General features: G+C 38.7%; 1 long non-coding RNA gene across 2 annotated transcripts in view; it reads left to right on the top strand.

Moving 5' to 3' along the window:
* Positions 1-1,517: 1,517 nt before the first annotated feature.
* LOC137864391 (uncharacterized) overlaps positions 1,518-24,096 on the top strand; it is a 156,115-nt gene continuing 133,536 nt past the window's right edge. For both annotated transcript variants that reach the window (XR_011101479.1, XR_011101478.1), the window contains exons 1-3: positions 1,518-1,645; positions 2,612-4,239; positions 14,199-14,263. This is a non-coding gene — a long non-coding RNA (uncharacterized lncRNA). The remainder of the gene's footprint in view (positions 1,646-2,611; positions 4,240-14,198; positions 14,264-24,096) is intronic.

Raw genomic sequence — 24,096 nt, 5'->3', positions numbered from 1 at the left:
TGCATGAAATTATACTGCTCTGTGGGGAATACACTCTTGACAGAAATATGGTGTTATTATTCAGCTCACAACACTTAAAAATATGACTATAACTAGTGCACAAACAGTAACAGTGGTAGTATTTTTATGTGTCCATATAGTGAGTTTTGTTTCTTAAAATATATTATGACACTCCTAATGTATTTCATCTTGAAATCTCAAACTATTATTACTTGTATTACATCCAGTCACGTAACAATCCTAAAGCATTATTAGTTCCCAATGATGTGAAGTCAACTGCTTATATAAACAGCCTGTTATATATTGTACAAAGAAAACAACATCCTAAGAGTTGTTTCTGATGGAGTACAAGACATTAAAATGCTGCTAGATGATATCCCAGCTTGGGTTTAAAGAATTAATGAAGAACAAATGTTCTAACTGACATGTAAGCATGAAATTCTCTCTGTGGGTTGACCTTCATTCTTCTGCAGTTAGTTAATGAGGATTTTCTTTGTTATCTTTCTTGCTGAAGAACCTCAGGGCCTTGTATCATTATTGAATGAACACAATGTCACCTCAGCTGGCAGAAATGTTTTGTCTTTTGTCACGAAAAGAAGTTTCCTCATGTCAGCTGGTGAAAGCACAACACAGAAACAAGCAATTGAGACCAGACATTTCAATTCAGCTAAGTTAGCCCAGTGGAGATGTTTAACCTGCTGCAGTTGTTCTGATCAGAATATTTAGGCTTCATTACTGTACGATTCTTGCACCTTCTTCTGAAGTTTGCAAGCATTGTTACAAATTAATGATAAACAAAAGCATTTTATCTGGAAAACTGCTCACAATATTCCCCTTTTAACAATTATTTACCATTTGTTGCAGAACAGTATGTGTTGTTTTTTTTTTGTTGTTGTTTTTTAAAGAAAAAGCAGCTTAACAGCTGCTTTTCATCTGATTCAAAACAACAAGTAACTATCAGTGGATCTTGTAAGGTGGGGATCACAGAATCACAGAATTGAAGGGGTTGGAAGGGACCTCGAAGGTCCACCCCCCCCGCCAAAAGCAGGTTTCTTAGAGCAGGCTGCCCAGGTAGGCGTCCAGATGGGCCTTGAATATCTCCAGAGAAGGAGGCTCCACAACCTCCCTGTGCAGCCTGCTCCAGTGCTCCGTCACCCTCACTGTGATGGAATCACATCTGCTCAGTGTACCGGAGCTGTTACTTTGAGCTTTCCTGTGTGCTCTATCATATTAAGCAGAGCTATATAGTGGGTGGAATGACGATTGCAAGTTTCGCCCAATGTGAGCCTATTAATTGGGGTTTCCCCCAAATACTCATACAGTTTCTCCATTACTCAGTATACCCATGTTCATCCTATGTGGCAGAAAAGACAAAGAAAAATAAAATAGAGTGAACCTTCTGTTCACTTCACAAACAACATGTCTGTACTTAAAAATGGCACAGGGAAAGGGAAAGAAGACATTAGTTAAAAACAGTGTAAGAAAATTTTATTCATGAATTTTTCATCTAGGTTTATTACATGCAAGATAGCTGCTGTGGGACCTGATCATTGACACAGCGAGGATCTCTGAAAGAAGTACCAGATGTACAGATAGCAAGATGTTACTGTGAAGAAGAATATCCCATTATAGTCCATATCATAAGGTAATGAGCAACAGCAAATGAAATCTGAAATTATTTGATGCTTTCAGAGGTTTTGGCATGTTGCACTTTGCCTTATAGCCACTTCCCCTTTTTTGAGGTAAGAATACTTGCCCCAGAATTAGAAAAACAAATTACCTTGAATCTCATTTGTTATTAATGTATAGTGGAAGGGAAGGGCATTTGTGAGGGTTTGTTATCACAGTATTCAGCTTATCCTCAATTCTGTAAATGGCATTTTTGAGTTGACAGGCACATATGTTTTGTTAAAGTCATTAAAATAATGTTGTATTAAATACTTATCTAACGTAAGTCAAGTACAACTGTGTTACCTTCTGGTTATTAGGATACATATGTCTAATATACATTCATTTTGGAGTCCCTTAGGGGACAGCCTTGTTATTAATACAGCAGAGAACAGCTGAATGAGCATATGGTTTATTAAGACATGCTTATATTAATTATATGTGGATACTATTCAAAAGGGTCACTGGTCTATAACTGAAAGACCATAGTGATCACTACTTTGAACCTCAGAGCTCAATGGGATTACTCTTGATCTGATCTGTTTGTCTTTGACTGGAAAAAATCATTAGATTTGTGTCTTATGTTGAAAATTAATGAAACACTTAAGAGTTGACTGCCATAAAAAAACAATTAATTAATATGCAAAATTGAATGAAATTTTGAAGGCATCATGAAATTGCACGTCAGAAGGTCTAGAGCTCACGTGTCTGTACAATTTGTTATGCAGCAATCTGAACCATGATGAGACCTAACATACATAATAAAGCAGAATACTAATTGCAGTTCAAAATTTAAAAAACATTAAAGTCATGTCTGCATAGCTTCCAATCGTCATATTGCTCAACTGATTTGTTTATTGAATATAGCAATTCCCCCTCTGTTGCTTAACACCAGTTAACACTTAAAATGATCTTTTATGTTTAAAGCTGTTTTTCATTCCAGGAGCTGACGCAGTACACACGGTGTCCTGCAATGCACCATTTCAACTTTCAGTGGAGTGGCAGGCAGAAGACTGTATGAGCCTGAAAATAAAATTTATATGGATTTAAGCTTTGAGAAGACCCAGTGCAGGAGAAGCTCAGGACTGTTCAGTTTTATATTTCTTCCTCTAATTTTAAAGCCCTGATTCCAGAAAAGGTGCAGTCAATGTCTAAAACCTAAAATCATACAAGCCATGTTTGCATTACTCAACTTACGACAAGTTTAGCGTTTCTGTGATACTGCAGAAACAGAAAAGCTGCATTTTGCCTTTTCTGTTACTTGGCTTCTTAGTTTGTGGCTGTTTTTTTGCACAGTATACATCTTCAGAAAAAAAAAAAAAAAAAAAAAAGAAAAAGAAAGCACTGTGAGAAAAGAGTTTTTCATTAATATTTTGAACTGTGAATACAAAAACAATGACATACTGGATACTTTATTGTGTTAGCAGAATCTGAAAATCTAAAAATATGAGTTAGGCCCTAGAACTCTGAAAGTAAAACAGTACTGTAAATACAGTCACTTAATATTTTTTTCTACAGTTCATTTTTATTTACATTTGAAGAAAACTCAGGTGTACTTCTCAGTATTTGTTCAAAAACGTTAGGGGAGGATCTGTTCATAAGCTCCATTTGAAGCCCTACACTCATCATGTAGTCAGTCATGTGGCATTAAAGCATGAATATAAACTCTGCTGTGAGATATGTCAGAACAAAAGTATTTACAAATGTACAGAAGTAAAAATGATGTAAATACTTCTGTATTTCTGTTTCTATCACTAGCTAAAAATCTTCCTGGAATGTTCAGTGCCTGCATGGCAGGTAGTCAGGAAGGCAGCATGGCCCTGGGGTTTTCTGCTGGGAGCAATGCCCTTTGTGCTACTTCCCAAGGCCTCCATTTCGCAGCTGTAAACAGAGATGGCACAGACCCTCTGTATATGTTTTGAACCTAACATAAAGAACTATGGGCTTTTGACTTGGAGGGTTTCATAGTTATCAAAAAAACACTGAAGCATTTTAAATCTCTCCAATCTCTTTTGAGAAGTATTTTCAGGAAATCTAAACCCTAAAGCAACAATGAAACATAATTCCAATTTACAAATACATAGTTCTTCTCAAAAGTGGTCAAGTTCAACTATAAGTTTATACACAAAACAGAAATCTGCAATAGTGTTTTATTGTACTATTTCAGAGATGAGAAGAAAAACTAAAACAACTCTTCTTTTGGCTGGGAAACAAACAAGCCGCAGGTGTCTGAGGGGAGGGACAACAAGCAGTGTTTTATTAGTGTGAAACAGCAGGTGCTCAGAGTTAAGCTGTACAGTTCTTTATATAACTGTTTGGTAGCAAATCAACAAATGTGTTTTTATCTTCAGGTGATAAAAGATCAAGCCTGGGTCACTTTTATCTCTTTTCTCAAAACATGAGGGTAATAGCAAGAGGGCAGGCCTGGCTCTTGGGTCCTAGCTATGGCTGCTGCCCCTTAGTTTGGTGCTGGGGCCAGCCCTGGCCTGTGTTGTGCCTCTCCTTGCTCCAGGCCTGGTCTCTCCTGGGTTCTTCAGAGCTGTGGCTTGTATCTGAAATGCTTCATCACTGGTAAGATATCTGTTTGAGAAGGACATCAACTGAAATGTTGGCTTGGCTTTGCTGATCTGGGTAGATAATGCACTTCCTGGGTTAACATGAGGCTGTTTGGGGCCTGAGTGGGGGAGGGAGGTTACTGCACCTCACAGCACAGGCATGTCGCTGTGGCACCAGCAGTGTTTAAGAGACAGCAAGATTGAAATGGTAAGTTTAAATGTGTCTTTAGTATTGTCTGGCTTATTTGTGGGAATTATTAATAGCAGATAAAAAACATGTTGGGGGCTGATAAGTACAGAAGGAGCAAATCACAGAAGAGAGAGGACATTCTCCTTGCAGCCAAATAGAAATCCCCCCAAGCCCAGAGAAAATGCTGTGGTGACCCCAGTGTGCTTATCCACACTGCTGTAGGTTGGAACTGCTCTGCCAGCCCTAGGCAGGCACTGTTTTCTCCTCTGGGCTCCTTTTCTTTCCTGAAACTGGGTGCTGAGAGGGTGGTAGTGACCCTCAGGCCTGGCTACTAAACACAGCCTGTAAGGTGCTGTGCTTCAAGTCTTTGTTCTTGTGTAGTCTAAGTGATCAGCTTACATACAGCTCTTTTCCTTTATTTTTTTTTATTTTTATTTTTATTTTTTTTTTAACCTTTAAAACCAGAGAAGCATTTTACAGTGAGGATAGTCTTTAGAACTACGAAGAAGCTGTAGTAGTTATAAAGACATGTTTTCTACAGTTTCCTATTTTTAGCACGTAGTTTCTTAAAACTAAACTTAGCAGCTGATCTAATTTATTTATTTGATTCTTTTAGTAATAGAACATTAATACATCAAAGATTAAGGAAAATATGGTAAAGTATTTTCTGGTCTTACAAAGTATTCCTCTGATTTTAATAATTCCCTTTTAGGGGAGGAACTAAAGGTGTTCTATTTCTATATGTATTTGTGATATAGATCTGTGTGAACTTCCTTGATGTGTCCAATTCTTTCATCTGCTACTTGTAAGCAACAAACAGACGCAATGATGGAGGGTGTTTATAACTCGCATGGTCAGAGACAATAGTTCATTGCTGGTATTAAGAGAATCTCTTTTTTCCCCTCAATGCAGCAGATAAAGCAGCTGCTTTTGTGGGGATAACCACAGCCAGAATGCAGTTTGTCCCATTTGAAATGGAGCTGTGGGTAAGAATAGGTTCCTTCCCTCAGGCTGCTATGGGATGACTTAAGGTTTGCCTGTATGAAAACACATCTCTTGCTTTGAATGGTGTAGGGCAGAGGAAGGTGGTAATGATAACCCTCTAAAATTCCTATGCAAGTGTGATTTCTCACATAGCCTGTGGAAGTGTAAGATATAATCATCAAAAGCTTTATGTCAGTAGGATCCTTGAGATCCTTGGTAGGGAATTTTTTAAAAGGAAAATTTATTAAGTTTTTATCCCTTTCAAGCTAAGCTTTTAGTGATGTTGACTGTAATAGTTTTGGGTATAAAATAAGGGAATTGTTCAGAAAAGCAGAAGTCATAAACTGCTTCTGGTGAGCCAGAATGGTTCTTTATTTGGTAAAGTGTAGTCAAGAGAAAATATGGAGACCTGGTTTATTCAGTTCAAGGAGGCATCTGTTAGTTTTACTGGAAGATGCAAACAGATTTGAAGAATGTTTGGCCATTAAGACTGAATACATATCTCAAACTTCAGATTTGGAACTCTTGGGCTTCTATTTGTGAAGTTTTTTCCTAAACTAATTAGTAAACACTGCTGGTGTTTTGACATATATTAAGCATCCTGGAGGTTGGAAAACAAAGCTTCAAGATGATGCTGTGGTTGGCAAAGAACTGAAATATTCTGACACTTTTAATCTGAAAATACTTGAAATGTAACAAGCTGAGTATTTGAAAATTGACACAGTTCCACAAAGTTTTAATAGCAAAAGAGCCAGGTGTTGTACTTTAATCACACTAGAAGTAGCAGCTGATGCATAGTGCAACAGCAATAATTTGGAGCTAGAAGCTTACAAATAATCTAGCTACAAATTATATTGTCAAGGGAATCCAAATACTTTGTAATATATTCTAATACATATTAATTTCAGAGCCCTATAGGGGACAGTCTTGTTATTAATACACAGAGGAACAGATGTGATAGCATATGGTTTACCAACTTGTATTTATGTTAATTCTATGTAAATAGGATTTTAATAAGGTAACATTAGTCTATAGCTTCAGTTTCATAACATCTTTATTCTTAAAAGATGATAATGGGATCATCTAAACAGGGGTCTGGGATCATCAAAAAGGTTAGTTGAAAGAGTTTCTTTTAAGTAAGATGTTTAAGTGGGTAAAATTTTTGAACCTTTTTTATCACCTCAAAAACAAAACAACTTAGAGCTTCAGTGGCAACACTAAATTGGAATTATTTTATTTACTAACACTTCTTTAAAAACAAACAAAAACCCAACTGCCTGACATCTACTTTTGATGATCTTAAATTCTCATCTATTCTATGTTGATTGTTTGCAAGTTCAACTTCCATGTAGCTGCCTTGGAAAAGCTTGCAAAAGTTCAGAGCATCCTAGAAAATTTCCAGTAGTGCCTTAGCTCTGATGTCTATTGAGATTGCTATGCAACCCACCTACTGTCCTCAGTTGGAAAAGCTGTGAATGCAGTTGTGAGTCGGTTTGGGCTTCTCAGAAGCTTTCACCAGGGCAAATTTTTTAAATTGTCCTCCCAGGTGCTGCTAGGAGCCATTGCATCACAGTCTCTGATGAGAACAGAGTAAGCATTCCTGCAAGCAGATAATGAAATTCAAGTGCTCATCAGCTCTGTTGCTTCAAAGAACTTTGGAAAACTTTGTATGCTATTAGGAATTCCTCTCCTAAACATTTGAATCAAACTTCCAAAGTACACTAGTTCACTTCAACAGTATTTTCTTTGTGATCACTGAAATTTTCTTCCACCAGCTTCACTAGCCTTAAGGTTACATTACTTGTAACTTTTTATTAATAATTGAAGAGCTGTGCATAGATGTACAATTTAGTTCTCTCCTGTAGTTAAAAACATGGCTTTTTCTTTCAAGGAAAGATATGTAAATTTTTTTTAAAGAATTTCTAATGTACAGAGCTGTAGGTTTTCTTTTTCTTTGTTTTGTTTGGGGTAGATGGAGAGTGTCTAAACAAAACTTTCATAAGCTCAAATAAAAATAAAATTTATAAAGGCGTATAGCAAAACTTTTTATAGGTATGTCAGAAATAGTTCAATCTTCAAGTTTAATCTTCATTTTATTTCTTCCAAGAGAATTAAGGAATTTGATTATAATACCCTGTATCAGTTGTCCGCTTATGTTTTAAGTGAACCAATAGTAGGGTTTTGAATTGTAGCTGTTGGGAAAAACACTGATAGAAACAAACCTTTACTGGATATGCTGTTGAGAACTTAGAATAGTTCTCCCTTTCTGTTCTCTTCCTCCCTAAGAATTGCGTGTATTGTAGCACTCAGAAATTGACTCCCCCACCAGGTTTAAGTTCTGTGTTGGGTTACTGGAGATGCTATACAAGTGCTATGCTTCTGGCCATCTCTCCTGACTCGACATGCAGCAAGACCATGTGGAACTTCCAATGAAGGGGGGTGGGTGCTGCCTTGGTTGGAGTGGTTAGCTGTGTGCCTGCAGCAGATGTGTGCATTCCTGACTGTGCTAGTTGCTTTCTAGCTTAGGAAAAACTTTGCCTGGTAAAGATCAGTTCATCATGCTGGAGGACTCTTGTCTTGCATTGGAATTTTCATTGACTGCTCTGGGGCTTTGAAATGGTGCTAATAGGATTTGTGGTGTCTTGCATATGTATATACTACTTCTGGTCACAGAGATGGCAGATGCACAAGCCTTGGTTGTATTGTATGCTTTTGTTACTTAGTACAAGTGTTTCTAAAGCAAATGGCCTTTTGGCAACTGTAGAAGGCCTTACACAAAGCCAAATTCAGTTCCATTCAATCTATTCATTAATGTCTTTACCACGTAATGTTGATTGTTCTAATGGTTCACTTTATTTTTTTAAAGCTCTGCTACTATGATCTTGTAAGCAGTAGCACGTAGTAATCTGTGTGAGAATGTTTGGAAACAGCAATTAAGCATTTGGATAACAGATTATGGATACAGCACTTTAGGGAGACAATTAAAATATTTTGATTTTTATTCCCTCGTTAAATACTTTTCACACTGTTTCAGCTGAAACAAAACAATCCCCAGATTTGTATTATTTTGCTTTGTCTGCTTTGATAATAAACTATGTATCAAGTGGCCAGCAAGCAGCATTTCCTCTCTTCCTGTGAGCTATGTCTTTTGCTCACAGTGAGAAACACTGGAGATTCATAATCCACCCAAAGCGAAACGACAGGTTGTGTCATCATTGGCAGAGGGATATCAGATCCTATATCTTTACCTGACAAGAGGTGGCAATTTAATCTGACAAGCTTTCTGCCAATGAGGACAGCTTTAGGAGTTCAACTGCCTTGGCAAAGATTTGACATGTCATTGAGGGATGTTGTGCAGAAGCTTGACAATAAACTGGAACTTTCAATGCATTTTAGGATTGCTGTAAGAATTTATTAGAAATCACTCAAATTATTTTATTCCTCCAGAAATGTGTTTTCTCTGCTGATATGTGATGTTTAATGTGTAGTGCACGTTTAAAAACTTGTTTTCTGATGTTGTAGAACAAATCTATTATAATGCACATGAAATGTCAAGGAATTCAATTAAATGCATGTAAAATAAACTGTGTCCACTTGTCTGATTTGACAATGCTTTGCTTCATGTTATTGCCTTCTTCAGAGCATTTGGAGATGTATATTATTAATGTAGGATCAGTGTGGTGCTGTAAATTTAATTATAGAAGTAGATGAGCTCTTGGATATTTCCAAGTATGGAGCGAACATCTATGCTCTCTCCTCTTGGAGCAAAGAGCAGCCTTCTGGAGTTAAAGGAGTCTGGAGCAGAGCTTGCAGCCTGCTTGTTGGCAAGGCTGGTTTTTGCAGTGTCCTTAACTCTGCCACCATCTAAACACAAAGTTTGGAGTTGCTTTCCTTAAAAAAAGAAGTTTTGATATCAAGTCAAATCAAAAACTATCTAGTATGAAGCTGATGTTTTCAAGCTTGGTCTGGACACTTCTTTGAGGTGTTGGGATTGGGGTGTTTATAATCCTAAATGATACACCAGCCCTGATAGCAATGCATCACTCTGGGATGTGTTGACAAATGCTACCTGGAAAGCTATTAGTTATGATCGCATGGAATTTATGGAGTGAACTTAAGATTGAGAGAGATGTGTAAGAAGACTGAAGGATCTGCTAGAGTGTGTTTTCAACAAGTGTTCTAGGACATGATATGTATTAGAGCCTTTTTGAATTATTTCCGTTAGCTCTTGATAATCCTTGCAGAAAGATACTTAATATACCTATCTTTTCTAATGCAGGTGTCTTAATTTCTAAGTAGATAGCTTTCTGTTAACATGAAATCTCAAATTACTGTACTGTAGCTTGAAAATATCACTGATCACTAATGAAAGTTATCATACTTATTGCCACATGCGTTGTGAATCTAGCTGAGGTAGATGTCTTGGCCCAACTGTCCATAATAGTGCTTGGAGAGGTTTTTGTCAATATTAACATGGGTCACAATGCCACCATTCCAAGTGTTGCTTCTAATGACTACTTTTAGTTGAAAGGCAAGTGAGTTAAAAGACAGCTTCTGTTCCAGTGTACAGTAAAACTTGGTGCATGTGAAGTCCAGGAAAATCCAATGGTGGTGTGAAGCTGGTGTAGTCTGTTCTATTACATCCCTTTTATTCTGGTAGTACAGAGAATGAACTGACCTTGCCAGCTAATAAAAAGCTGAAGACACCTCCAGAGAGTCTTTACAATGAGTTTCAAATGCATTACAGCTAATTAGAAAACTGAGGTCAATCAGGGTGTTACTGGTGGCCAAAGCAAGTCTGGTAGAGTCAGAGTGAGCTGTGCTCAGGCTGAACCTCCTTTTTTCAAAGTAGTTATTTTTTATTTTTATTTCCTGTCTTTGCTCCTACTGCAGGCTGTGCATAGCTGCAATTTATTGCTAATTATTCACTTAACCTCTCCTTTTGGCATATTTCTGGCATGTGGTGACATCACTATTCTAATAATATTTTAATTAAGTGTACTTCATGGCCATTAAAAGCATTTTCAAGCAGCTGGGATATCACTGGGTAAAGAGGCTTGAAGAGGAATCCAGTTGCATAGGGTACTTAGTACTTGTAATGACAACCCCCTTCAATATCATAACATTGCCTGAACAGTGAGTAATATCTGTGAAGTGATAACAGATCCAAGGTAGTTTAGGGGACTTGGGATGTACTTAACTTTATGACAGGCCTAATATCTTTTTTCCTCTCAACTCTTAGGGTAGTTGCCATGTCATAACGTAGAGAGCAATTGAACTGCAGAGAGGGAGCTCTGTCCAAAGCCAAGCAATGCTAGATGGGATTCCTGTTTAGACAATGAGCAAGAACATCCTGTGGTAGGTGTAGTATTGTTAGAGCATTCTCTTAATAGAGCACAGAACAGAAGTGTCACTATATCATACTGTTTTGTCCAACTCACTATTGTAAAAATGCATATATTACAATAAAGCTATAGACTTCAGGGTTTTTGATAAGTCCAAAGGGTATTTCAAACAAATTGGTGGGAGGCAGGTAAGAGTAACTTGGGTTTAGTGTAACAAAAATGAAGTGGGCTTCTCAGAGACCAGTCTCACTGTTCTGGCTGTGTTTTCATGTGCCTGGTTCTGCCTGCAGAGCTCCCCAGTGGCTCCCAGCCTGCAGTCATCCCCCTACTAGAGGGGGTTGGTGAGCTGTGGCATGTGAGAGCTGGTTATCCAGAGAGCTACTCTGGGAAGTGCATTGTTCAAGCTGTCTTATCCACCTTTTTGCTCTTTATTTGTTTCTCTCCCCTGCTGCTTCAGGGGGATCAGCTGCATGTTGCCAATTAGGCTCATCAGCATTGTCAATAACAGATGTGGAGCTCCTGGTAATCCCCCACCCTTGTTAGTGGGCTGCGAGGGCTTCTGGCTGTTTGTGATGAGATTTAACCCTTATCCCCCTACAGGGAGCCAAGCCACTCTGTCAAAGACCAGGAGTAAGGTTTTGTGTGTTCCGTGTTTTAAGGGTTCTTTTATCTCCATCTTAGCCCCAGTAGGTTTGATTAGGCTCTGTTTTTATCTATGGGTTTCAGCTTGTGGGGAAATGTAATTAATTTCAACACAGATCAATGTGAAAAGGATATTTTAAGAACTCAGCTTCAAGCTAAAAGTAGTAGCACAAAGTTTCATTACCTGTCAAGCAGATTACTTGGGTATGTCTTGAAAAGCAAGCTGCAAGCAAAGCTTTTGTGTTACCAGCCTGCATGCCATCACAGGACAAACCTGTAAACATCTTCATTAGAAGACAGGATGCTCAAAGACTCAGCTCTTGCCCTCATACTGTCATCTTTGCTGAGGGCTGCCCCTCAATGCCTGCTCCTTGTTGATTGCAATAGGAGGCGCCTTCAGTGCTTGTGCTGTGGTTGCTTCCCTCCTCCCAAGGGAGAGATGCAGGTCAGGGGGCATGTCACACCTCCTGACTTTGGCAGCCAAGTGGAAATCAAAGCAGTCCAGATCGGATTTTTTTCTTTTCCTGTGAAAATCTGTCCTGCAGGGTATGCCTCTTCTTGAGTACTATTAAGTATGAATACTTCGTGGAATCTCATTATGAGGGGAGGGAGAAGGAATAGTCTGAATGTTCTGCAGAGTCTGAATTGAGTAAGGAGGGGTTGAATAAAGAATCTGCATATGTGTTCTGGCCATTAACTGGGAGGAGAGGGGGGAAATCTCAGCACATTTCTCCTCTAGTTGAGGAGTAAAATAGGAGATGTGCAGCAATATCAAGTCCGAATTATTGTAATTTAAGACTAATGGTCTTAAAATGGATGTTTAGAGTCTGAAGTTAAGAATTCTTAGGCAACCTCTACAGTATGAGAGACATCTAAGTATTTATGTACATAACACTATGGACCCTTGAAACTATAAAATAAACATGTAAAGAAAACCTCAACTGAGTTTTATGAGCCATTTGCCAGTCTCCAAACGTCAGTGACAGGGCGTAGTGCTAGTGAGCCTAGGTGCCAGGGGCAATATGCCAAGAGCACTGGAAAGCATAGCACAAAATGGAAATTTAAGTTATGCCTCTATCTTCCTTTTTTTTTTTTTTAATTTAGAAAATAGTATAAGGAAGCTTCCAATACACATGTCAGGAATGGTTTCTCCATATGTATAGAAAATTACATACTGCATCTGAAGCAAGTAAGAACACTTGATCTGAAATGAACCATTGAATAATGGCCCTTAATACATTTAACTATTAGGGTTTTGTGGTTTGGGATCCTTGAAACTGAAGTTAGAATAAAACTAAGCACTCTGCTTTTTTATTGATCACTGCAGTAATTTCTTCAAAGCTGAGCAGAACACCCAAGTTTTAGTTCCACTCAAAATTGTAGTAAGCATTTAAGTATCAATAACAGATGTGCTTCACAACACCATGGCTGATGGATTATTGATTCATAATGAAGTTTTAATCTTTTGCATATTGAGTAAATTATGAAGCTATTAAATTGATATCACTGCATTTCATCTCATTTGTCATTAGCGAGTTACAAATTATTTAACTTGAATGCTTTGTCAGCAAAGCTTTGAAATTAACATGTACAATGACTTTTTAAAATGAGTTATGAATCACTTAAGAGTCACTGTCAATTGGCATGTGCTTAGTAGATCAAGTTTAAAAGCCAACTGTGAGGAGGCTCTAGGTCTGCAGTAGGTAACGTGAATAACTCAGTTGGGCGATATTCTTTGTAACTATGACTGAATTTAAGAAGAGATTGGACTGTGCGCTTAGTCACATGGTCTGAACTTGGGTAGACCTGTGCGGTGTCAAGAGTTGGACTTGATGATCCTTAAGGGTCCCTTCCAACTCAGGATATTCTATGATTCTATGATTCTCCATGATGCTTTTTCCATGTTTGTTGTCATACATGTTAGCCCATTGGGACATGCAGTGGACAAGCATTTCTGGTGTGCAAGTAGCTGATCACTGAACAGACACTTCCTTGCTCTCCCCAGGTGCAAAGAGGGAGAGAATTGGAGACGTAAAAGTAGCAGAGCTCGCAGATTGAGATCCAGACAGTTTACTAAAGCAAAAGAAATACATGCGAGCCCAGCAAACCAAGGAATCCATTCACTGTGTCCCACTGTCAGGCAGGTGTTCAGCTGCTCCCAGGAAAGCAGGGCTCAGCACATGGAACGGCTGCTTGGCAAGACACACAGTCACTCTGAATGTGCCCTATCCTTTACCCCAGCTGTTGCTGCCAGCACAGCACCACATGGTTCAGAATGTCCCTGAGGCCACCATGGGCCAGCTGTCCTGGTCCTGTCCCTTCCCTGTTCTGGAGCACCCCTGGCCTCCTCACTGGCAGGGCAGCATGAGGAGCTGCAATGGCCTCAGCTCTGGGGGACACTGCGACAACCAACACGTCATTGTGCTACCAGCACAATTTTCATCAAAAGTCAAAAGCATCATACAAGCCTCTGTAAAGAAAACTAACTCTGTCCCAGCCAAAGCCGTAACAGTTTTACAGAAAAAATGTACACTGGGGTGGGTGGGCAGGTGTGTAAGCCCTATTGTGTAAGGGGGAAGCACAGAAGATTTTCTTAAAGCTATTAATTCCACTTTTTCATATTAATTTATGTGGGTTCTTCAGATAAAGCTATTATATTCCAGAATTATACCCTGGCTTTATTTAGGATTAAATCACAGTTGTTGCCTAGCCCTATATGTTTTCTATTTTCTTTTTTATATATGGAAACTGTGTTTTCACTTATTCTGCTACCAGTTCCTGATTTTTATATCTTTGTGTTTCCCATGGCAACAGATTTCTCTGTGACTGAGCAAGTATCATGTTCCTGCTTTGGATGTTAGCAGTGTCACTGTTCTAAGGTATGAATACAGAGCTTCAGTCAAAGAAGTGGTGAAAGACATAGAAGGAATTCATTCTCTGATCCTTAATGATATTAAAAAAGAAAAAGGAGATTAAATTGATATGATTTATTATCCATATACAGCATGTAAATGTAGCAGGCTCAGGTAAGACTTTACATAAAAGCAGTTTGCTTATTAGAGCTCTTGTGAAAATTTGAGCCAATAACAACTTGGCTATTTTCTGTTTGCTTTCATGCTTAGCTTGAAGTTACTTCCCTAACACTTGGAAGAAATTTTATGGTATTAACTACATGATATAGAACATCATTCTTTTATTTTCCTAGAAATATCTGGCTTCATTTTGATATTTTTAGGTAACTTCTGTGGAAGGCTGCCCTTTTCTCAGTTTATTCCCTTGTGATAAAAGTGTAGGTATGTCCACTAATTCTGTCCTAATCTAAGATTTCCACCTCGTCCCATAAGAGATACATCCCCAAATGTGAGCACACAGTGCTGAAGAGGGCTTTCTTCCAAAAGACATGCTGAAGAAAATGTCCTGTAGTGATTAATTCATCCTTACTTTTCCTAGTTTTTCTTTATGTATAATCCCTCAGGCAGCAAGGGTTAGAAGTTACTGTCTGCTGCAACTTGAAGCATCCGAACAAGTGGCTGCTAGGGCTGGAACAAATGTCTGTCTCCTAATTAGCAGGCAGTCAGAAGCCACAAAACACAAATGCAGAGCTTGACATCCATGGATTTCTGCCTTGATAGAAACATCTATGTCTATGAATGCCTTATCACTGTGATAACTGAGTTCTGAAACATTGGGTTGTGGATAGTAATTTGACTATGCTATAGACAACTGTTTGAGTCAAATTCTACTTCAGTTACTCAAAGTGGTGTGATCTGCCAAGCTGGTCTGTCTTCGGTAAGCCATAGGTGCAATTTCTTTACTCTGTGTTCAAGGAAATGAAGGTAGGTAATGTCAAGTTTAAAAATAAAGAAATAAAAATTTGAGTTTATTTTTATGCTTAGTAGAAAAAATTATAGCAGCTCTAATGAAGAGCCAGAACCACATATTAAATCCCTAGACAGTACTCTATGACAGTGGTTGACTGGGTTGTGTTTTGAGAACAGCCAATCTTTTGCAGTTTTGCAGCCCTGAACATTGTAAGGATTTTACAACTTGACCATTGAGCCACTTTTTTTTATCTTGTAATATCTTCTCCTGCCATTCTTACCTAGCGTATTTGTGTTGAAAACACCATTTTATAGCAGCGCTTCATTCCAAAAATGTGAACTTGTTCTTTGTGTCATTTTACCTTATTCTGTCACTTGTAATGTAGAAATTGGAAATCAATGATTTTGACTACACTTGCTTAAGTTCCAGGATATTTCCCAGTTTTTATGTGAATGTACTGTATTTCTCTGATAAGTAACATCCAAATCCATTTGTTTAACACTTTTTGAACAGTTTAGTGTTATTTTTTCCTCCTACCTGCAACTGTGCAGAAACCTATGCCATCTTTAAGCTCTGACATGTTATAGAGATCATATAATTTCAGTAGATTTAGTTAAGCAGGATCAATATTGTTTAAATAATTGTTTTTAACTTAGCCCTTTTGGAAGAAATAAGCTACACTAATTCTTTGCTAATCCTGTTAAACCATTAAATTGAAGAAGAAACTTTATAAAGCTTGGTAGATGGAAGTTAAATGAATTAAATATTTCTATGGTATGGTCACGGAGACATGGGTGTTTGGTATGCTTTTTTTGTTGTTCTTGGTAACCTAAATAGTATCACTTATGAATCGCACATCTTTGTGATGAACCTGATTTCTGTTAGAAATAAAGTTTAGTTTTAACTTCATATATCACTTTTCAGCCACTGGCTTCCCCAGGACTAACTGAATCTCTAACATACGCCTTCCTATGATAAAATAGAGCTCCAGAACTCAATATTCAAGTTAGTTTTTTACTGAAATTACTAATGTGTTGAATTTTTCTATAGAGAATCTATCTAACATAGACTGTTTTGGAGCAACTGTGTCATGCTGACTTGTTACTTGGGCTTACTATCTGTTTCACACTTCTTGCATAGATTAAAGACATAATTCAGCTATCTCAAGCTATGCATCTAAGTTTGTTTCTGTAAGCATGTAGAGTGATTGTGCAATTTTCAGAGGCTTTCAATGTCCACACAAACTGTTAATATGTAATACAATGTGAATGGAAAATATGAAATGTTCAAAAGTAACTCTAAAAAGCCATACCTGCTGATGTGGATGGACAGTAGTTGTGAAGTACTGTTTTCTGCATACACCGTGTGGATGATCATGTAACATCAATAAGATGAATTTCTGAAGTGGTCTGAAATGCAAACCTTTCCTCCAAGACTTAGTTAATGTAGTGTTCGTTCTTCTGCAGTAAACGGTGATTCAGGTAGGCTTATATACTAAGTCCATAAACAGACCCATCAGGAAGTATAACAACTGTCAGGCAGTAATCACAGCTTGTAGTTGTAGAGTGTTATTTTGCAAAAAAGGGGGGCTAGAAATGGATGTAACCAGCACTGGCCAGCTCTCGTGGTTGCCAAGCATTTATTAATAAAGGGACAAAAATGGTAGGGCTTCTGTTTATCTGGTTATTATTGATATCTAATAGTAATAGCTATTGAGAGAAAAAAAACGAATATGGCACAACAGCCCACAGCAACTTTACTTTTGGATAATGTTGTGTGTGTTTGAGAAGGCATGATATTGATAATTCATTGCAATAAGGAAGATGAAAATCCTTGTTTTGGGGATTGTTTTTTATCTCACATGGAAGTCTTAGTATTCACCATCAAAAACCTTTTTGAGGATACTTGGTCTGCTGATCAGATATGTGCAAAATTGTGCGTTGGGGGACAGATAGCTCAAAGAGTAAAATTACGGTAACAGATGTCATTACTTTTTCTGTTCTTTAGTTTCTGATGCAACTTAAATTTGCATCCTTATGAAAACCCAAACCAGACACAACAAGAAAAAATGTTACACCACCACATACTTTGAATTATTCTGGCATGAAATTTCATAGAACAGTTCTCAAACTTGCCTAGTTGTGGTAAGGGTGCTCAAAAAAGTTTTGTTCATCTTTGAATTCCTCTCTGTCATGTTATTAAATACAAACGAAACAAATATTTGCTGTTTTTGTGGTTAAGTAATCCTAAGAATGGAAGGAAAATCTATCCGCTTTCAATGGCAATAGGGTAGGGAGATCTCATAGTTGGACTTAGATTTCTTTTCCAGTAAACTCCTGCAGAACTAGACTGCTGTGTGGAGTCTGACTTCGTTTAATGATGATTAATTGCTATGAGGAATTTTTCAGAAGCAGTGATACAAAACTTAATTTCGAGCGACTTGGTTACCTTTACCCGGGAGATGGATGCTTAATATTTTAGAGGTGGTTTTTTTTAAGGAATGTGTACAATTTTAAAGTTGAAGAATGTTGAGTTTTGCTTATGTAAAAGGATTTGGGCACATTTAAACTCCTTGGTCCTGTGTTTAAAAATTCAGCTTTTTATTACAACCTTTGAACCACTACGTTTATTACAGATTTGAAACATCTTCTATTGCTGTCATACATTAAAAACCTAAGTGTGAAGACTTTAAACTTTTTAGTTCCCATTTTCCGGAAATGCATGTTTAAGCATGTCCAGCTATTTACAAAATCTAGAAGTTTCCATTTCAGTTTTTTCTTACATATACTTGAACACACCTTTCTTCACCTCTTAAATACAGAGAGCTTCTTTATCAAGCAGCAGCAAGTTTATACTGTTTTCCACCAGTCATTTTAGTGTTACCATAAAAATTGCTTTCCCCTTGTACCTATAAAAGTCATAATTTGCTGCAAGCTCAGTGGAGCTATTTGTAATATTATTTTAGGTTTAGTCTTTATCATGAGCCCGGTGGGCAGATTTAGTCAAGAAAATGAGACTGTGGGTTGAATGGAAATAGGCTTTGGGGGGTTGACTTTTTTTGAGGCTTTTACTAAAGAGGCAGAAGTTTTTGCTGTTGCATCTATTTCTACTGTACTATACTTCCAAAGCAGTCAGGTTTAAAAAATCACATTTTGGTCTATCAACAAAATAACCCTCTTAAGAAGAAAATGAGTTAAAATAATTTACAAGCATCTTAGTCCTATGTATATTTATGTGCAGCTCTGTGATGACTTTGAGAGATTCATGAGGAATGCTCTGAGGTGACAGATGCAGGTCAACAAAATGCTCAGGCCTGGATAATTTACTTGAAGCTTAAACAACTCTAACAGAGCAACCAGAAATACAAACTGAGCTGTTAAACCTGGCAAGCTAAAATTAATTTAGCACATTAGTTCATTGTAGCTTAGGCTTCACATTTAAATATCAAATATGTGGGCATTGTATTTACTGATTAGCTTTGTTTACCTGCTGTCTGGTATTTGTGGGCATCTGTCTTTGCTAATCTTAGGAGAATGTAATGTGAGAGGGCTTTATTTCTTTTATATATAGCATTTGCACCTTTTCCCTGATGGCATCAAAAGCTTTATGAAGCTTTTTTGTATCTGGCTCTCTGTTATGGATTAAGACCTATCCTAGTCATACTGCATGCTTTTTGTCACTGGTGAAAACCACCTAACTCTCCGTTGTGACTGAGTAAACCAACTTCAAGTTTTGGTGTTGATACCTATGAAATGATCAGGGTGGAGGGGTGAGAGGGAGCACAGCTCAGTTCCATTCAGAAATCAGAATAGCATTATAAGAATGTGTTTTGGAATATGTTTGGTATTGAACAGCTCAACTCCAAGCACTGAAAGGTGTGTTTGTGGTGGTGGTGGCTTGTGAGAGTGCAGTTCTGGAAATGGGGAGGGAGCTCATCCAGGATTCTTGCCTAATGCTGCTGTTTCTCTCAGGGGTGGGAGGAATAAAGGCTTCGATTCAACCTTCTGTTTGATGGTCATACTTTAAAAGAAAGGCAAGTGTCTATGACTTATGTGAACTGAGGCCTAGTTTGGTCATGTCACTACTGAAAGTAACTTTACAGTAATTCCAGTCCCAGTCCTTAAATTTGTTCAATGCTCTGACAGTTGTTTTCTTGGATCCCCTTAGCTTTTTTCCTCATAATGACTTCTTGCCTGCTGAAGAGGGCTTGTATTCATTCCCATTACTGTAATGCCCCATTCCTAAATGAACTGGTGTCATCTGGAGCCTCAAGTGAGTTCCTGAACAGACTTGGATTGAAAACTGCCAAGTCCTTCTAGATTTGAATGGATTCTGGGAAATAAGGAGCTATTATGCTACTTGCATAACTGTAACTGACTTCATATTCTTTTGCTGCTAAGCACTTTAAGACCGTAGTTACATACCCAACTCTTCTCAATAGTGCTTGCTTGAAGTTACCTAGATGAGGTAAAAATAATGTATTACATGGAGTATTAGCATGGCATAATCTAGGGCATCTGGTTTGAACAACCAAGTAGGGAGCCTTGACCTCCTGATTAGTCAAAGGAGCTTGGGGAAAGCTACTCCTTTCACTTCAGGGTATAATTAACCATGTGCTACTTCTAGCTTTCAGTGGATCCTAATAAAGATACTTTCCCATCTAGTTAAATCAAACCCATTAAAGAATGGGAATTCTAGTCTCTGCACTTGTATTTATTCTCTACAAAAAAAAAAAAAAATAAATTTCATTTAAAGAACTTAAGAGCATCTCTTTCTGATGGCCTCCATTACTCACCATTTGTTCAAAAGGCAATATGTATTCCCTGAAATCAATACCTGTCAGAGGTCTGTGCTCTTGAGCCCTCTTGTAGTCCTTGCCTCAGAGCATGTTAATTATCAGCTCTTTCTGGCTGCGTCTCTTAACATTCTTGGAGCCTATCAGCCACAGCTATTTGGTTTTCTGCTTGAGCCACTCCAAAGGCCTCTCCTGGGTTTTACTGCTTGGACATCACCCTTTGCTGTGCTTCCCTGTTCCTAGGTTTCATATTTGTCAGCAGTAGTTCTTCCTGTGCTGTAGCAGAGATTTGATAAGGCCCAGATGCAACTACAACTGATCACTCTTAGTGGAAAGGGGGGATTGACTTTCATTGCATCTTTCCAGCATCTTGCAATAAAATACTTCCATTTCCTGCTGTATCACACAGGACCTGTGTGCCCTGCACCACTTGAAGGGTTCAAGTGACCCCTGGCTGCACTGAGCTTAGGCCACAGCTGACTGGGATGCCAGCAGTCTCTGTACCTGGATGCCTGTGTGTTTGTGTGGCTGCTGTGGCTGTAGGAAAGCAGTAGCTGCTTGCAAGGGCAGGTGTCCGGCTCCATGCACAGATGTTCCTGCATCTAGGTGCCGTTTGTCATTATAATGAGTTGGCAGCATACCGTTTTGTCTCCAAATGCCCTTAATGGTTTTGTAACCACCAGTTCGTGTATTGTGGCCACAGACTGATTTATGGGTTCCTGTCTTGCTGACCACCCCGACAAAGCTTCTTGTGCGCTGCTCTTGTGCATTTGAAATATTTGATGTGGCTTTCGGTGTCTGGACAGTACCAACGTTACGTTAGCCAAGTATAGCCTTTTTGCCCCAGTGCATGAGATCCTTCACACCAAATATATCCTCATCTATTCCTGTAATGGGACACTTAACCAAAAATAAATACCTTATATGATTGTCAGTATGAAACAGGTCCTGAAAGGAGCTCTCTCCTCTTGGAGAGAGGCTGGTGGTTGCATATGAAGCTTACTTTGTTCTCTGCCAAATGATTCTTTGTAAATAAGCAAGATGAGAGTTCAAGTAACAGTCCATTTGTTCAGCTCTGCAGTATAAATAGCTGGCATGTATATAATTTGAATTAATTTAATTTGACCTTCATTCTTTAGACTCTCTTGGCCAGGGGATTAGTCTGACTGCCTGAGGACACAGAAAACTGGATCTTTTAGGGGAACTGACAAGTGATTCTGCTGGTCTGGAGGGAGCTGGGAAAAAAAGCCATGTAATGCGTACTGTGTGTGCTGCACAGGTGTACCTTGTCTTGGCTCTAAAGCTGGCACTGAGCTAAAGACTGGTTATGATTGTTGCAGCTCTATTTAGGCCTTAAAGATGATGGCTTATTTTCTATTACTTTACATGAAAATATTTGTAACAAACTTGGACTCAGGCATTTGTAAAAGTTTATTTTACGAATTAGTACTTGAATAATACCTTTCACTCCAGCTGGTGTGGGGAAAAACCTTCTAAATACGGCTTCATTTTTTTTGAAGATGAAGTGCGTTCAATTCCATAACAAATGTTCATATTGAAATTTCTAAAAACACTTGTGTTGGTCAGTTTCTCAGTTGTTTTCTTACCTGGATTTTTTCCTAGTGGTGCTCCCAAGGAAGGAAGCCTCTGTAGTTCCAAAGCTGGGAAGAAAAAAAAAAACAACAACAAGAAAAACTTGAAGGAAATAGGGAGGGCTATAGCTTGTATAGTCTTTCCATAGCTTGTGTAGTATTTTAGCTGAGAAAATAAGGGAAGAGAGACAGGTTGCTACATGAAGGGCATGTTTTGCTTCATACCCTGCTACATGAAGGAATGTTTTGCTTCAAAAAAGAGTACTAGGGATGTCTCCTCTAGAAACTCCTTTGAATTTCTTCCAATAGTGTTCAAACAGCAAAACCACTGTAAGCAGTATATTGGGGGGGGGCATTGTTGAAGCCAGGTGAGGACAAAGCTCCTAGCAGTGGCAGTGCTGTGCAGGTGATGAGCAGTTTGTGCCAGCTTGGGCTGATGCCACCTCACATGGCATTGTGCCATCTCCTTGCTGACCCCACATGTTGTGGGGATGTGCTGCTGATGGCAGGAGTGTGCAAAGGCATGCTTTGGGATAGGACTGATGTGGACAAGCTCTGCTACAGCAAAGCTAATCAGTACAGAGGTAGATAGTGCAATGAAGTCTTCCTTCAGATTGGTTGATGTTTGGGCTTCTTTATGGCACTACTACCAAAGGAATCATGTTCACAGGCAACATGACTTGGCTAGCTATTACACTGGTAATAGCTCTACAGTGTACTGGAAAAATGCCTAAGCTGGAACAGGGTCATAAAAATAATAGAAAAAGTACTTGGGGAAAGGAAAAGAGGCTAGGACCACTTAGATGGGACAGACTTTTCCCTTTCCTTCAAGTTGTTTTGAGGAAAATTTGGTTCTCCCCTGTATTCTGGATACTGAGAAACAAAGCTTCCCTGGGTGGTGGTATTCCTGTCACAGCCAAAAGTGTGCACACTCTGCACACTACTTCATATCAGTTAAGTGAGATGTGGGGCTTCTTGGAATATGGCTTTTCAATATATGCAGTGTCAACATTAATTTGTGTGTTCTAAAATTTCAGCCAAACCTAAGTTTTGTTTTCAACAAGAACATCAGTGTCAATTACTTGTTTAATACGAGAAGTGCTTGAAGAAGAAATACATATCCCATACAGGCACCCAGCTGTTGAGGAAAACCTCAGTAATATGAAGGTGTGCTTTGTATTGCAGTAACAGGGATAAATGGTTTTTGTTCTCAGTTCCTATTATGAAAATGTGTAATAAAAGGATGATTGGATGAGTGTTGCATGACTGGCGCGCAACATTTAATAAGGCCTGAAATAGATGAGAGTAGTTAAATCAGAGCTCCAGGAGAAGGTTTAGACTTCCAGGATGAGAGTAATTAAAACAATTTGAATTGAATTTCCTCCAACCAGCACAGAATCACAGAAACACCTAGGATGGAAGAGATGTCTGAGATCAGAGTTCAGCCTCTGACCTAACACTAACAAGCCCTCCACTAAACCATATCCCTAAGCTCTACATCTAAATGTCTTTTAAAGACCTCCAGGGATGGTGACTCCACCACCTCCCTGGGCAGCCCATTCCAGTGCCTAACAACCCTTTCAGTAGAGAAATTCTTCCTAACATCTAACCTAAACCTCCCCTGGCGCAACTTTAGCCCATTCCCCCTTGTCCTGTCCCCAGGCATGTGGGAGAACAGACCAACGCCCACCTCACTACAGCTTCCTTTAAGGTACCTGTAGAGTGCAATAGTCACCCTTGAGCCTCTTCCAGACTGAACAATGCCAGCTCCCTCAACTGCTCCTCCTAGGACTTGTTCTCCAGACCCCTCACCAGCTTCGTTGCCTTTCTCTGGGCTTGCTTGAGCACCTTGATGTCCTTCATGTACCAAGTGTCCCAAAACTGAGCACAGTTTAAAAATAATAATAATAATATGGGGGAGAAAGCACCACCATGTTGTGCTAATGGTTAGTGCTTCTGCAAATTCAGTGGTTGTGTGTGTGTGCATACATCTGTGGGTATGCTCTTGTTGGCAGTAACTCTGTAGGACATGCCAGTTTGGCAGCTTGTTAATAAGGACTTCATGTCTAAAGGGGAGCCTGTGGGTATCATTTAACTAAACATGGCAGAACTAAATGTATAAGAAGTCCCATTTAACCCTTAAGGCAAGGTCAAGAATGAGTTGTTATGCTTTATGTATATTTTTGTCCATCTAACGTGCATTAGTTTCTTGCCACGCTCCTACCTCATCAGCTCGATGGTAGTCAATGGTAGTACTGTAACATTGTGTAAATAACTAAAATGTTACTCCTGTTGGTAATAGGTGTAAGTAGAAGTATTCTGTCCAATCTCAGTCATGATCCAAAGGTACACTAACATTAGTGGGAGAAAATTCCAACTGATGAAGTCTGATAATGGTCAAGCCTTATTTGGTCATCTTTGCCAAGTGGTTATATCTGAAAATAGGGGAGTCTGGAGTGTTGTTTGAACACAGCTGTAAGGTTTTGGGGGTTGTGTCATTTAA

The sequence above is a fragment of the Anas acuta genome, chromosome 14 (genome assembly GCF_963932015.1).
Source record: "Anas acuta chromosome 14, bAnaAcu1.1, whole genome shotgun sequence".
NCBI lineage: Eukaryota > Metazoa > Chordata > Aves > Anseriformes > Anatidae > Anas > Anas acuta.
The sequence above is the reverse complement of the archived record's forward strand: the minus strand, read 5'-3'. Positions and strand labels throughout refer to the sequence as shown.